The sequence below is a fragment of the Lates calcarifer genome, linkage group LG23, assembly GCF_001640805.2.
Source record: "Lates calcarifer isolate ASB-BC8 linkage group LG23, TLL_Latcal_v3, whole genome shotgun sequence".
NCBI classification, from domain to species: domain Eukaryota; kingdom Metazoa; phylum Chordata; class Actinopteri; family Centropomidae; genus Lates; species Lates calcarifer.
This window is the reverse complement of record NC_066855.1, coordinates 4,788,952-4,805,212: the sequence shown is the minus strand read 5'-3', so window position 1 is coordinate 4,805,212 and position 16,261 is coordinate 4,788,952. Positions and strand designations below refer to the sequence as shown.

General features: G+C 36.2%; 1 protein-coding gene across 2 annotated transcripts in view; it reads right to left on the bottom strand.

Annotated features, from left to right (window-relative positions):
* Window positions 1-16,261, bottom strand: part of faap100 (FA core complex associated protein 100) — a 78,314-nt gene that overhangs the window by 17,406 nt on the left and 44,647 nt on the right. Inside the window, exons 7-8 of one of the 2 annotated variants that reach the window (XR_007809187.1) lie at window positions 8,062-8,530; window positions 7,346-7,509 (exon numbers count right to left, since the gene is read on the bottom strand). The exons of the other annotated variant lie outside the window; for it this stretch is intronic. The gene's annotated coding sequence lies outside the window, so the exon portion shown is untranslated. Of the gene's footprint in view, window positions 1-7,345; window positions 7,510-8,061; window positions 8,531-16,261 lie in introns of those variants that run through there. 2 annotated transcript variants of the gene reach the window in all.

Below are 16,261 nucleotides of genomic sequence, written 5' to 3'. Positions count from 1 at the left end.
GATTTTGACGCCTTACTATACTATGACATTTTTTGACCATTTTTGACGCCTTATACTATGACATTTTTTTTTTTTGACCATTTTTTGATTTTGACGCCTTACTATACTATGACATTTTTGACCATTTTTTTTATACTATGACATTTTTTTGATGGATTTTGACCCTTACTATACTATGACATTTTTTGACCATTTTGACGCCTTACTATACTATGACATTTTTTGATGGATTTTGACGCCTTACTATACTATGACATTTTTTTGACCATTTTTGACAACATTCTATACTATGACATTTTTTTTTTTTGACATGGATTTTGACGCCTTACTATACTATGACATTTTTTGACCATTTTTGACTATGACATTTTTTGACAAATTTTGACAACATTCTATACTATGACATTTTTGACATTTTGACGCCTTACTATACTATGACATTTTTTGACCATTTTGACCTTACTATACTATGACATTTTTTGACCATTTTGACGCCTTACTATACTATGACATTTTTTGACCATTTTGACAACATTCTATACTATGACATTTTTGATGGATTTTGACTATACTATGACATTTTTGACCATTTTTGACGCCTTACTATACTATGACATTTTTTTGACCATTTTTGACGACTATGACATTTTTTTGATTTTTTGACGCTGACATTTTTGACATTTTGATATACTATGATTTTTTTTTGACGCCTTACTATACTATGACATTTTTGACCATTTTGACGCCTTACTATACTATGACATTTTTTGACCATTTTGATACTATGACATTTTTTGATGGATTTTGACGCCTTACTATACTATGACATTTTTTGACCATTTTTGACGTACTATGACATTTTTTGACCATTTTTGACTTACTATACTATGACATTTTTTGACATTTTGACAACTTCTATACTATGACATTTTTTGACCATTTTTGACGCCTTACTATACTATGACATTTTTTGACATTTTGACTATGACATTTTTTGACCATTTTTGACGCTATACTATGACATTTTTTGACCATTTTTGACAACTTCTATACTATGACATTTTTTGATTTTGACGCCTTACTATACTATGACATTTTTTTGACCATTTTTGTATACTATGACATTTTTTGACAAATTTTTTCTATACTATGACATTTTTTGATTTTTTTTACTATACTATGACATTTTTGATTTTTGACTATACTATGACATTTTTGATTTTTGACTATACTATGACATTTTTTGACCATTTTGACGCCTTACTATACTATGACATTTTTTGACCATTTTTTGACTATACTATGACATTTTTTGATGGATTTTGACGATTTTTGACCATTTTGACAACTTCTATACTATGACATTTTTTGATGGATTTTGACGCCTTACTATACTATGACATTTTTTTGACCATTTTTGACTTCTATACTAGACATTTTTTGATGATTTTGACCCTTACTATACTATGACATTTTTTGACCATTTTTGACAGACCATTTCTATACTATGACATTTTTTGATGATTTTGACGCCTTACTATACTATGACATTTTTGACAATTTTGACCAGACATTACTATACTATGACATTTTTTGATGATTTTGAACGCCTTACTATACTATGACATTTTTTGACATTTTTGACGCCTTACTATACTATGACATTTTTTGACCATTTTTGACAACATTCTATACTATGACATTTTTTGATGCATTTTTTGACGACCATTCTATACTATGACATTTTTTGATGGTATTTTTGACAGGCCTTACTATACTATGACAGTGTTTTTGAACATTTTTGCATTTATTTTGATACACATACATTCCTTTATACTATGACATTTTTTGATGGATTTTGACGGCCTTACCTATACTATGACATTTTTTGACAATTTTTGACACCATTCTATACTATGAATTTTTTGACCATTTTGAGCTTCTATACTATGACATTTTTGACATTTTTACTATACTATGACATTTTTGACTAATACTATGACATTTTTTGATGGATTTTGACGCTTACTATACTATGACATTTTTTGACCATTTTTTACATATCTATACTATGACATTTTTTTATTGATACCATTTTTGACTGCTTCTATACTATGATTTTTTGATGTTTTTTTACTATGACATTTTTTGACATTTTTGACGCAACATTCTATACTATGACATTTTTTGACCATTTTTGAGCCATTACTATACTATGACATTTTTTGATATTTTGACGCCTTCTATACTATGACATTTTTTGACCATTTTTGAGCCTTACTATACTATGACATTTTTGACCATTTTTGACAACATTCTATACTATGACATTTTTTGATGGATTTTGACGCCTTACTATACTATGACATTTTTTGACCATTTTGACACATTCTATACTATGACATTTTTTGATGGTTTTGACGCTTACTATACTATGACATTTTTTGACCATTTTTGACAACATTCTATACTATGACATTTTTTGATGGATTTTGACGCCTTACTATACTATGACATTTTTTGACCATTTTTGAACACTTCTATACTATGACATTTTTTGATGGATTTTGACGCCTTATATACTATGACATTTTTGACCATTTTTGAACATTCTATACTATGACATTTTTTGACCATTTTTGACGCCTTCTATACTATGACATTTTTGACCATTTTGACAACATTCTATTACTATGACATTTTTTGATTTGAGCTTCTATACTATGACATTTTTTGACCATTTTTGACAACATTCTATACTATGACATTTTTTGACCATTTTTGACGCTTCCTATACTATGACATTTTTTTGATGGATTTTGACACATTCTATACTATGACATTTTTTGACCATTTTTGACTTGCCATTTTTAACAAATTCTATTACTATGACATTTTTTGATGATTTTGACAAGCCATTACTATACTATGACATTTTTTGACCATTTTTGAGCACATTCTATACTATGACATTTTTTGATGGATTTTGACGCCTTACTATACTATGACATTTTTTGACCATTTTTTGACTATGACATTTTTTTGATGGATTTTGACGCCTTACTATACTATGACATTTTTTGACAAATTTTGACAACATTCTATACTGACTGATACTATACTATGACATTTTTGACCATTTTTGAGCCTTACTATACTATGACATTTTTTGATGGATTTTGACGCCTTACTATACTATGACATTTTTTGACCATTTTTTGACAACATTCTATACTATTGACATTTTTTGACATTTTGACGACTATGACATTTGACCATTTTTTTACTTATACTATGACATTTTTGACTTGACACATTCTATACTATGACATTTTTTGATTTTTGACGCCTTACTATACTATGACATTTTTTGACCATTTTTGACGCCTTACTATACTATGACATTTTTTGACCATTTTGACAACATTCTATACTATGACATTTTTGGACCATTTTTGACACCATACTATACTATGACATTTTTTAATGGTTTTTGACGCCTTACTATACTATGACATTTTGTGATGAATTTTGACAACATCCTATACTACTGCATTTTTTGATGGTTTCTGACACCATACTATACTATGACATTTTTTGACAATTTTTAACACCATTCTATTACTATGACATTTTTTGACCATTTTTGACGCCTTACTATACTATGACATTTTTGGACCATTTTTGACACCATACTATACTATGACATTTTTTGACAATTTTTAACACCATTCTATACTATGACATTTTTTGACCATTTTTGACGCCTTACTATACTATGACATTTTTTGTCAATTTTTTAACAATATTCTATACTATGACATTTTGTGATGAATTTTGACGCTTTACTATACTATGACATTTTGTGATGAATTTTGACGCTTTACTATACTATGACATTTTTTGTCAATTTTTTAACAATATTCTATACTATGACATTTTTTGATGAATTTTGATGACATTCTATTCTATGACATTTTTGACAACATTCTATACTACTGCATTTTTTGATGGTTTCTGACTCCATACTATACTATGACATTTTTTGACAATTTTTAACACCATTCTATACTATGACATTTTTTGACCATTTTTGACGCCTTACTATATTATGACATTTTTGGACCATTTTTGACACCATACTATACTATGACATTTTTAAATGGTTTTTGACGCCTTCCTATACTATGACATTTTGTGATGAATTTTGATGCCATTCTATAGTATGACATTTTTTGACAAATTTTGACAACATTCTATACTATGACATTTTTTGATGGATTTTGACGCCTTACTATACTATGACATTTTTTGATGGTTTTTGATGCCTTACTGTACTACGGCATTTTTGGATGGTTTCTGACACCATACTATGACATTTTTTGACAATTTTTAACAACATTCTATACTATGACATTTTTTAATGGTTTTTGACGCCTTACAATACTATGACATTTTGAGATGAATTTTGACGCTTTACTATACTATGACATTTTTTGTCAATTTTTTAACAATATTCTATACTATGACATTTTGTGATGAATTTTGATGCCATTCTATAGTATGACATTTTTTGACAAATTTTGACAACATTCTATACTATGACACTTTCTGATTAATTTTGATGACATTCTGTTCTATGACATTTTTGACAACATTCTATACTATGACATTTTTTGACAATTTTTGATTCCTTACTATATACTATGACATTTTTTGACAAATTTTGACACCATTCTATACTATGACATTTTCTGATGGATTTTAACAACATTCCATACTATGACATTTTGTGATGAATTTTGACGCTTTATGACATTTTTTGTCAATTTTTTAACAATATTCTATACTATGACATTTTTTAATGGTTTTTGACACCTTACTATACTATGACATTTTTTGTCAATTTTTAACAACATTCTATACTATGACATTTTTTTAGTGATTTTTGACACCTTACTATACTATGACATTTTTTGACAAATTTTGACGCCTTACTATATACTATGACATTTTCTGATGGATTTTGACAACATCCTATACTACTGCATTTTTTGATGGTTTCTGACACCATACTATACTATGACATTTTTTGACAATTTTTAACAACATTCTATACTATGACATTTTCTGACCATTTTTGACGCCTTGCTATATACTATGACATTTTGTGATGAATTTTGATGCCATTCTATACTATGACATTTTTTGACAAATTTTGACATTATGTACTATGACATTTTTTGACCATTTTTGATGCCTTACTATATACTATGACATGTTTTGACAATTTTTAACACCATTCTATACTATGACATTTTTTAAAAAAATTTTTGACAACATTCCATACTATGACATTTTGTGATGAATTTTGACGCTTTACTATACTATGACATTTTTTGTCAATTTTTTAACAATATTCTATACTATGACATTTTTTTAATGGATTTTGAAGCCTTACTATACTATAACATTTTTTGACCATTTTTGATGCCTTACTGTACTGATATTTTTTGACCATTTTTGATGCCTTACTGTACTGACATTTTTTGACCATTTTTGACAACATTCTATACTATGACATTTTTTGACAAATTTTGACAACGTTCTATACTATGACATTTTTTGATGGATTTTGACGCCTTACTATACTATGACATTTTTTTGACCATTTTTGATGCCTTACTATACTATAACATTTTTTGATGGATTTGAAGCCTTTCTGTACTGACATTTTTTGACAATTTTTGACAACATTCTATATTATGACATTTTTTGACAAATTTTGACGCCTTACTATATTATGACATTTTTTGACCATTTTTGACGCCTTTCCATACTATGACATTTTCTGATGGATTTTGACAACATCCTATACTACTGCATTTTTTGATGGTTTCTGACATCATACTATACTATGACATTTTTTGACAATTTTTAACAACATTCTATACTATGACATTTTTTAATGGTTTTTGACGCCTTACTATACTATGACATTTTGTGATGAATTTTGATGCCATTCTATAGTATGACATTTTTTGACAAATTTTGACAACATTCTATACTATGACATTTTTTGACGCCTTACTATATACTATGACATTTTTTGATGGATTTTGAAGCCTTACTATACTATGACATTTTTTGATGGATTTTGACGCCTTACAATACTATGATTTATTTTTTTTTACTGTTTTTGACTACATACTATACTATGATATTTTTTGATTTTCTTGCCATTACTTTTACTTTTTACTTTAATAGATTATTTTCATATAGCAGATTACTTACTGTTTGTGAATTACGTGGAGGCCTCTGTCCTGGTCTCAAAGAATTTCCTCATTGCACGATAGCTCTCTGTGATCGTGGACTGCGTCTCTGTGATCGCGGACAATGTCTCTGAGATTATGGACAAAGTCTCTGTGATCACGGACAATGTCTTTGTGATTGTGGACGATGTCTCTGAGATCATAGACGGTGTCTCTGTGATCATTGACAATGTCTCCATGATCGTGGGCAGTGCCGTCAAATCGGTGACCCCCGTCTCCGCCGATTCTATCGCAAGGTCTCTACGAAGCATGGGACAATGTCTCTGATCAAGGACAACGTCTCTCTCATCTTTGACAAGGTCTCTGCGATCATGGACAATGTCTCTGATCATGGACGATGTCTCCCTCATCCTCAACAATGTCTCTCCGATCATGGACCATGTCTCTGCGATCGTGGACGATGTCGTGGACAAAGTGGTGACACCTGGAGGGAATCAAAGAGAAACATACAAAGGAAAATGATCAATACACTACTACCTATTCCCCAGCAACAGTTTAACCATGAAAACACAGATAAATATTCAGCATTACAGCTGAACCAGAACATTTAACATTTTTTGACCATTTGTGATGCCTTACTATACTATGATTTTTTTATTTTTTTTTTTACTGTTTTTGACTACATACTATACTATGATATTTTTTTATTTTCTTGCCATTACTTTTACTTTTTACTTTACTTTAATAGATTATTTTCATATAGCAGATTACTTACTGTTTGTGAATTACGTGGAGGCCTCTGTCCTGGTCTCAAAGAACTTCTTCAATGTACGATAGCTCTCTGTGATCGTGGACTGCGTCTCTGTGATCGCGGACAATGTCTCTGAGATTATGGACAAAGTCTTTGTGATCATGGACAATGTCTTTGTGATTGTGGACGATGTCTCTGAGATCATAGACGGTGTCTCTGTGAACATCAACAATGTCTCCATGATCGCGGGCAGTGCCGTCAAATCGGTGACCCACGTCTCCGCCGATTCTATCGCAAGGTCTCTACGAAGCATGGGACAATGTCTCTGATCAAGGACAACGTCTCTCTCATCTTTGACAAGGTCTCTGCAATCGTGGACAACGTCTCTGATCGTGGACGATGTCTCCCTCATCCTCAACAATGTCTCTCCGATCGTGGACCATGTCTCTGCGATCGTGGACGATGTCGTGGACAAAGTGGTGACACCTGGAGGGAATCAAAGAGAAACATACAAAGGAAAATGATCAATACACTACTACCTATTCCTCAGCAACAGTTTAACCATGAAAACACAGATAAATATTCAACATTACAGCTGAACCTGAACATTTAACAGTTTTTGGACCATTTTTGACCCCTTACTATACTTTGACATTTTTTGATACCTTACTACAGTATGACCTTTTTTAATTATGGTTTATGACACCATACTATATAACATTTTTTGATATTCTTGCTGCTGTTGCCTAATGCTACTCATGCTGGTAAATGTTGGCTCTCTTGTTGTTAAATACTATAAGTATACGGCCTAGACAGCTTTTTTTTGACAGTTTTTGATGTCTTGCTACTGTGATTTATTTCATACTATTTGTGATATTGCTAATTACTTTTATATTATTTCTATTAATACAGAATAATTATACGTTACTTTTATATAGCATATTACTTCTATTATAACACTTACTGACCACTGAATATAAACAGTTTAATGTCAGTGCTCTGTGTTGGACAGTTGATGTAAAGTTGTTTGTGAATTACCTGAAGGCCTCTGTCCTGGTCTCAAAGAATTTCCTCATTGCACGACAGCTCTCTGTGATCGTGGACTGCGTCTCTGTGATCGCGGACAATGTCTCTGAGATTATGGACAAAGTCTCTGTGATCACGGACGATGTCTTTGTGATTGTGGACGATGCCTCTGAGATCATAGACGGTGTCTCTGTGAACATCAACAATGTCTCCATGATCGCGGGCAGTGCCGTCAAATCGGTGACCCCCGTCTCCGCCGATTCTATCGCAAGGTCTCTACGAAGCATGGGACAATGTCTCTGATCATGGACAACGTCTCTCTCATCTTTGACAAGGTCTCTGCAATCATTGACAACGTCTCTGATCGTGGACGATGTCTCCCTCATCCTCAACAATGTCTCTCCGATCATGGACCATGTCCCTGCGATCGTGGACGATGTCTCTGCAATTGTGGACGATGTTGTGGATGAAATAGTGACACCTGGAGGAAATCAAAGAGAAACATACAAAGGAAAATGATCAATACACTACTACCTATTCCTCATCAACATTTTAACCATGAAAACAGAGATAAATATTTAACATTACAGCTGAATCAGATCATTCTCCAAATATGGAGTGTCTCAGAAAATGGGCTGTTCACTGTCACATATGACAAGAAAAAGCATCACATTTTCAAGAATAAATGACGACAAATATTTGGGAATAATTTGCTAACATAATTATCATAAATCTTAAATTTCTATATCAATTGTCAACTAATCACTGGAGGAATCTTGAATATTACTGTGAACTGCATAATAAAGACTTTCACTTAAGTAATTCAATACCAAACTCATTAAATATCAACTCATATACTGTAACCTATTCTTTTTTTAACTTGTGGAGGAGCACAGAGTTAAAATCTAGTTTTCAAGTTTGTATTTAACACAAAACTGAGCTCGATAAAGTCTCATGTCACCACAAACAAATCTAAACAATAATATATATCTAGCAGGGGATCAATGGATGGCTATGGACAGATTACTACCACAAAGACACACAAAACGACACACGCAAAGAGGCAGCAAAAAAAAAAAAGATCACAGTGAAATCCTTAACTGCCACAGTTAAACTCAAAATGGCCACAAAGAGAGGTTAATTCACCTGGAACAGCCACATAACCACAAAGACCCAATATGATTCAAAACAACCACAAAGAAGGTGACCATAAGTAGATGTAAAACAGCCAGCTAGAGACGCAAAACTATGCAATACCCCCACAAATAGCCACAAAATGATCACGTGTACATGGTAATCCGTCAAACTGACTTAAAATGATCAAGATGGAACACAGCATTATAAAGAAGCAGTAAAATCCCTGCAGAGTAAATAGATGCAAACGGAGATGTAAACAGACTCACGCGATTAAAACGACTGAAAATGGAATTTAAAAATAGTAATACTAATGCTAACGCTCGATGCTAACGCTAACGCTAACCGATAACGTCAATGCTAACGCTAGTCGCTAACTATTTCCCCTACCTTTGCGGCGCAGGTGTGTTCAGCATCCAGTCTCACTCGCGATCGACAAAAAAAGCAGCTCCAGAGTTTGTTTTAGCGTCTAGACCTCTCCGGTAACGGCGTTTTCTCACAGTACTAGCAAACGGAGGCAGCGGTTCAAACATGGTTTAAATCTCTTTTACACTTCCGTTCCTCCACCTCTTTGCGCTCCACCCAGAAGGTCGTAGCCAATGATCAGACACGTCGAGACCAATGACGATATACGTCAGCTCTGGCAGAAAAACGTTGATTGGCCGACCCATCCTGGTCTGCCTAGCAACCGCCTCTGATTGGTCTTAAAATTAATCCTCCAATAAAGACGGAGAGAAGGGTTAGATGTATTATAATATCTGGCGTATAGCCATGCGGCAGAGACATCATGAGTGCACAAAATATGAAGGTGAAACTCTTAGCTTCTTATATGAAAATAAGCTTAGGATGCATTTTTCTTTTTCCACGTTCTCTTCCCATTCACAACTGACAACCAGAGCCCTACTCTCACCAGTCTGGATTTACCTGTACACATGAGATTTGCAAATTTACCCCCTATGTCTGTGTTTCCTGCACAAAACGCAGACATGGGGGGTAAATTCCTAATATTACTGATTTGCTGAAGGCTTCCTCCTTCCAAATGGCTCTCCATGCTGAGCAGCTGGATGAGCTTCCTGTGTTTCACCCAAAATTCAATTAAAGCTCTCAATCACAAATGTCAATCCCGATGAGGAAAAATAAAAGAAAAGCATGGAAAATATTATCTGATGACCTTCGGGTTTGATGAAAAATGGAAGGTAGAAGGTACAGTTACAGATTCATAAGCGGTTAAGAACATGAACGACCTCTGCAATTATTACAAATTACAGCAGCAGCCCAGGTTGTACCAGCCCCATTTGAGCAGGGCTAATGTCAAGACATAGTAACCATGGTGATAAATGACAGTAAATGAACTAATAATTTAGAGAATGATTGGTAAACATCACAGCAATTTCTCCACTGAAAGAAACTTCAATAGACCCGTTTCACATCTTCAAAACACACAGTGATGATGTGAAATTATGTTAAGACACACAAAGAGGAAATGGTGATATAGTACAGACAACTGCCGTCATACAGTGTCGACTCCATGTTCTCTGTCAAAACTTCTCAGCCGTTTGTCCCTTAAGCTAAAAAAGCTGCTGTGCCCGGTCTGTATGACTGACAGTTCATCAACTGACAGCGATCCCGGGAGATTAAGACGCCACGCTTAGTGAGCAGAGCTGAACCAACACAACAGGAATGTACAGTGCAAAATCAATGGAACAGTTAAGCTTTCTATATATCAGACAACAGAAATTAAGACAGGGGCGTGGGGAAATCCTGGTTATATGTTGGTCTTTTGTTACCCGCACTGACTCAGCAAAGAGAGTGTGTGTGTGTTTGCATGAGAAAGGGAATCAGAGGAAGAGGCAGGGGGGATTATGTGTGGATTATATGCAGTGTGTATGAGTGTGTGAGGGAGCTGTTTGGAGAATTTGTGGCCGTGTTCCTGTGGTAGTGAAAGCGTAGGATAGGTGTGTGAGTGAGGCGGCAGGTTTAGGATAGAGAATCGTGTGTATAATTCCTGTGTGTGTGTGTGTGTGTGTATGCCCCTGGCAGCTGTTTGCCATGCCCAGAGTGGTCTTGGCAGTATTTCTTTACTGTAACTGCTCCCACATGTTGGCACAGCCTGCCACAGCAAGGGCACTCTCCTCAGGTGCCAGGGGTGTGTGTGTGTGTTTGTATGCATGTGTGTGTGTGTGTGAGAGAGAGAGACTATTTTAGTGTCTGTTTTTGAGTTAATGAGCGGGTGGTTGTACATTCGTATGCGTATCTGGTTAAGTAAAGGTCTGTACAAGTGTGTGCATGTGTGTGTATATGTGTCTTCCAAAAGGTTGTGAGTGGGCTGTGGTGGTGTCAACTAATAACTTAATCAAGAAAACACTAATTTAATCTTATCTGCTTTATTTCAAACACTGTGGACCACACGGTGTAAAAGACAAGAGTAAAAGACAAAATAAGAGAAGAGGAAGAAGAGACAGAAAAAGAGGGAAGTGTGTGTGTGTGTGTGTGTGTGTGTGTGTGTGTGTGTGTGTGTGTGTGTGTGTGTGTGTGTGGCCTAACCACAGACAAATTACTCTCCTCTCTGGAGGTAGGTGCAGAACAAAGAAAACACAATCAATTACAAGCGAGAACCAAAGGAAGAACAAAATATGTCACTAGTGTGATTCCTGTCTGTACATTTTCTTCTGTCTGTTTATCTACATATACATGTGTGTGTGTATTGGTGAGCATGTATATAGTAGTGCAGCCTCCTGAGTGTGCATTCATGTCATGTTTTTGTTGGCTTAAAGAAAGTGTTTCATCTATAATCGTCCCTTCATCTTCCACGGAGCTGTGTGTTTGAGTGTGTGTATGTGTGCTTCTGCATAATGCGTCTTTTGGTTCTATAAGTTTGTGTGTCTGTTCAAGTATGCATCCGTGTGTGTTGCCTAAAAACACACATCAGAGGCCTTAGTCATGGGCTTCGTCTATCTGTATATGTGTGTATATACGTGTGTGTGTGTGTGTGTGTGTGTGTTAGTGAGTGTGTGCTGATGGCTCTTCACTCTTTCATCTCATCAAGCGTTCATCACTCTGTCCTTCATCAATCACACCATCCGGCAGATCACTCATCAACCGAGGGTCCTGCTTTTAAATGATAAGATCTCTCTGTCCGTCCGCAGCTGTCTGTACATGCACACACACACACACACACACACACACACAATGACGTGGGATATGATCATAGCGAGTTTCGAAGGTATTCTTGCTAACACAGTGGGAGGCCTCCTGCGTAGCACCTGCACATTATTCCCCCTCTTCATAACACACACCCTCCAGCTCACTGTTGGTCGCCGGTTCACACACACACAAAATGTACACACACACACACATACACACACAGTTTCCATGGTGATGGATAGGCAGCCATGCAGAATGAGTGCATAGTCCCTTGGGACATCTCCTTTGTCCATCTTTCCATCGCTCCCCTTTAGTGATGACAAGATGTCTCCTCTCTGTCTCTCTCTCCCCTCGGCCTCTGTTCATTATGCATAATGCATGTGTTTCAATTCATAAGCTAAATTTCATCTGGCCCATCCTGTGTGTTGCAGCACAGGCAGTCTTTGTTCCCAAACTCTTTCCTCCAGATTTGCCCACTGTTATTGCTCCAAACTCTAGTTTCAACAAATCCAACAGAGATTTTAATCCCAGTTGAGCTGGCTTGTCCTGTAACCTCGACGGTGTCGCAATAAATGCTGCTTGACGCAGTCTGAGTGGCAGCTCCTCATTATGACAGAATAAGTGTGGTATGGATGGTAGAGGGGAAAGAGGGAGGGAGCGAACAGATTGGTTGTTCTGCCAGAGATTGTGAAAGGAGGCCATGACGCTAGAGATGATCCCTTCATTTCCTGTGAGTCATCACTGGTAGGCATGTTGGGACTTTGCTGGGCAGAGGAACTGTCCTCACAACAACTTCAACCTGGACAACAGCTATAATCCTCAGTGTCCTCTTCTGGAGGGGTTTGGCCATGTGACCTCAATCAAGTGTCCTTTGAAAGAGAAGCAACCAGTGGTGTATTTCTATCTGGATAGTGCAGGGTTTTACAGACATCTCTTTTCAAAATGGCGTCGTACAGGTTGCTACTCAGCCCTCCTGATTGTCCCACACTGGTATCAAAGCTGTTTTGACATCTAGATAATCCAGGAAGCCCCTCAGTTACATTGTAACAGTGGGCACCAGCTGGTCTTTTTAGACCAGCTATAAGCATGAGGAATAGCCACAACAAAGTGGGCAGCCTTGACAGTCCTGATACCTGTGACTGCTCCAGTCTGCTTCATGAGTGGAAGACCTTGAGAACAAGTGTTAGTGAATGCTGGCTCATCCTGTCCATAAGTTGTACTTTGGGTAAAATGAATGTTGGGCCTGGATGGATGATTATAGCGTTGAGATCCTGCCTTTAACTTGATTAATCAAATATAAATGTTCCTTTCAAACAGGGTGATGTGGTTTGGAGGGCTGATACATCATATTACTGCCTGGCTCATGGGAATACTGCTTCATTTATGGTGGACACTTTGTTGATTTGTTCTTTCTTCCTTAGCGTGCCCTACAGGGAATCACCTTTGACGACATGGTTGAAAATAAAACCACACAACAAATTATCACATTATATAGCATATACTGTGAGTCTGTAGGACTGGAGCATACTGTTTTTGTTTGCTTGTTTGTTTGAGGACAAAACAAGTCCACCAACCTAAATCACCATATAGGTTGTTTGTCCCTACGTCCTGAAATAGCAAACCTCTGGTGGCAGTCACACCTGGACCTGCTGTGGATTTTTCCATTTTCAAGATCTATATGTTTTGTTTTCTTGTAAAAACTGACTGAATCTAGTGTTGTAATTTATTCTGACTCAACTAAGCTGATCTATAGCCCTGCCAAACAGAATATAATAACCTCTGAAATAGAGAGACACGTTTGGTGAAACAGTGCAAAAAACACAATCAGTGAAAAACACAGTTATTTCCATGCTGAGGCAAAAGGAGCAGCATCATTAAATGTGCAAATGAATCAGTGTTGCTTTGCCGATAAATTAGTCTCCTTTTATCCTGAGACATTTGAAACCACAGAGGCACTGCATGCTTCTTACACATTTGAGTTAGTTGAGCTTGACTCACACAATGGTGATTTTATAACTCCAGGATGTTTCACATCCTTGGGATATATCTCACATATATTTTTGACATTTTTTTCACAACTTAGCAAGTTGGAGAAAATGGCACCGCTCTGTATTATATCAGCTGAATAACAAATGATATATAACTGGTAAATTATATAAAAGCTAGATTAGACAATCATGTTCTTCGCTGTGAAACTGTAATCATTGACAAACTGACAGCAATGAAATGAGTCATTACGTCTTTCCATCATTTTGTAAACATCACATACTCATAAAGCCATTTATTGCTGATGCTTATTTCATCATGCCTTCAATCAATCATTCATCACTCCTGTCATTATCACGCTTGCATCACACCTCCTCATACTACACACCTCCACCTGATGATGGCACCAACTGAAAAGTAAAGGGATCACCAAAGCTATTACAATTAATCCCTTGGGCAGCGTCAGTGATAATTCATCTGAGTCATTTCACTTAAAACCCCAAACGTTAACCTTGTGGTTGCACAAGAGGAAATGTCAAGGAATTACGACAGTCATTAGGATACATCCTTCAATAACCATGAACACCTGTACTACACATTCCTCAGAGACGTCCAGATATTTCACTGTAAACGTGAAAAAATTCCCCTATCATTGTCTTGTGTCATGTTGGCAAGGCAGGCAAAGGAAAAAAAAAAACAAGAAAATAAATAAATCTCATCCTGGGGAAAACCAGGAGTTTATTCTATGTGATACGCAGCTAAACGCTGTACCACCACTTAAAAAAAAAAAAACTCCTGGATTTCCATATACCTGCTTTAAGTGTCCGAGGATACGTATCAACATAGCTTTGTGGCAGGATTTTCACACAAACAAGCTGAATTGGTAACCTGGGAAACCGAACTGGGAGAAAACAAACTACCACCAATCACAGTGAGCACCAGTCAATCAAAGGTATCAAGTGCTTAATGTTATTATATGTGGCTGCAGCTGTGTGTAACTTATAATTTGCATTGAGATCAAGTTGAAATGAAAACAAGTATGTCTTTATATTACATAAAAACATATAATCAGGTGCAAGAAGAGACTGAAATCTCTGGAACTGGAGAGTGCAGAAAAAGAGCCTGATGACGTTGCCATTAGCCTTACATCTGGTAAGTGGAAAAACTCACAGATTTACATTAGCTGCTTAACTAGTGTATATCAGTGTAACAGCATGAGATGTGAAATAAATGTATCCAGTCATATTTGTTGCCGTATGTCTAGTGTGTGTCTTAAATGAGCCAGCTTAGTGAGTTAGTTCTGACCACAGCATCTGTCCAGCTAACCATGCTAGTGCAGTACATCAACCTGAGCTAAGTTAGTGAATGTACCACTGGGGGAAACACTGAACATTTGACCTGTTGATGCCACAAGATGAAAAGTCAGTGGGTCAACAAAGTCAGCAGGATTCATCCTCTGCGGACAACAAATGTCTGTACAAAATTTCCTGACAATCCTTTCAATAGCTGTTGAGACATCTGGACTAAAATGACTGACATTTCCAAGAGGTATGCCACCAGCATGGCTAAAACATTTCCTTGTTTCGATTCTTAGAAAAAGCAAAATATCCCCTATCTATCAAAGCATCCACCAGTAAACCAGCTGGCTGTTTCCATCAAGCTTCTGTTTTCGTTGCTCAATCACCCCCACAAAATGCAACAACACAAAATGTTGTAAGACTCGTTCACAATTGTCATGTTGAGATTGGAACGGAACAAGGACTCAGAGAGGGAATGTGCAGTGAAATGGAAAGGTTGTGCAATGTTGGCTGTAACACGCTGCAGAAATGAAGTCAGCTCTTCCAACATGGTTCACTGGACTGAACCGGATGTTTGTAGAGAATGAGGAGATGATACAAATGTGATGTGGAAGGTGAAAGGCAAGAGGAGCAGAGGGGTATAGGTGAGG